Source organism: Sinocyclocheilus grahami, unplaced genomic scaffold, assembly GCF_001515645.1.
Source record: "Sinocyclocheilus grahami isolate Dianchi unplaced genomic scaffold, SAMN03320097.WGS_v1.1 scaffold230.1, whole genome shotgun sequence".
Taxonomy (NCBI): domain Eukaryota; kingdom Metazoa; phylum Chordata; class Actinopteri; order Cypriniformes; family Cyprinidae; genus Sinocyclocheilus; species Sinocyclocheilus grahami.
The window spans coordinates 1548743-1550204 of record NW_015505409.1 but is presented as its reverse complement, the minus strand read 5'-3'; positions in this window follow the sequence as shown (position 1 = coordinate 1550204).

Here is a 1462-nt window from a genome sequence, read left to right as displayed (position 1 = left end):
TCTCCACATTACACATTCTCACCACAATGACCACACAGCCGAGGGGACATGATGAGGGTGACACTTTGGCAAAGCAACTGCTGGCTTCAAGTTTCAAGAGGGAGGACTTACACCCCTCAACAGCGGGATGCCGTAAAAACTGAAAATCTCTTTCTGCCATTTCATTGGTGTCTTATTGCCATGGTGTTTGGATCTGCTATTGGCGCTGACAGTAACCATGGAAGCAGTTTTAAATATAGTTATGAGCATGTTGTGGAACTTTAAGTGTTCTGTTATTGAATTTCTAAGCGTTTACAAAGGAATCCTAACATGGTTTTTTGGAAATGGTACCATGGTATCTGTTGACTTAAATACTACAGTACATGAAAATGGTCATTTTTCAGTACCATACTACATATAAAAGTATCATGTAGGCCTAGTGTTAATTTTGTCTGCCATTTTTAAATTTAGCCTTAGTCATAGTCTTTTCAAATTAGTCATTATTTTATGAGTTATTATCATGTTTAGTCAACTTTTAGACGACTAAATGTCTGAGCATTTTAGTCAGTGAAATCTTAGTTACATTTTCATCATGCTGTATAATGTTTAAACTGATAACATTTATTTTTGCCTAAATTGATTGGTGTCATTTGAGAAATGTATTTTTGCATTTCAGTTATTGCACTTTTACCAATTAGCACAAATCAACAGAATTTCGATTCGTACACATGGTTTATTTTACCTCATCTATTTGTACTGATTTATAATAGGCTATTTATTATATAAATTCATATCAAAGACTTATGCACTTTCTCTGTTTTGAATTTTGAAAACTGTTAAAACAAACAAAAAATTATATTATAACAGTGAAAGCGATATTATCGAGATCTCATGAGAGGACACAGACTGGCTGAATGACACTTTCATTTAAGATGAACATAGAGATCGCTAAATTCCAGCTTACTTGTTTGTCAGTGTTTTCAGAGCATCATCGGCGCTTCTGCAATGAAGTGCATGCGAGTGCGTGCGCATGGTTGCCAGATTGCAAGAATTAAGCAAAACACTGGGCAGAAAATGTATCCTTTTAACAAAGAAGCTCTGAGTTGAGGATTTGAACTCTTGATATCTGGCAACCGTACACGTGAAAGCTCACGCAGTAGAGATGTGTACACTGTAAAAAATAAGTGTAATTTTAACTGTAAAATTTTGTAAAAACGCTACGGAAAAAAACGGTTACTGGTTAACAGTAAGTTCCCGTACTACATACAGGGAAAAACTGTAAAATATCTAACCATGTAATTTTACAGTAAAATGCTGTTAATTTGACAGTTTTTAGAAGTAAAAATAACAAATCAATGTATAATTTACAGTCAAAAACTGTAAACTGATATTCCCAGAATTCCCTGCATGACACTCCACATTTGAAAGTATTTTGTTTAAATAATCATGTTTTTTTAATAGTTTTTGTTATTAGTTATGTATA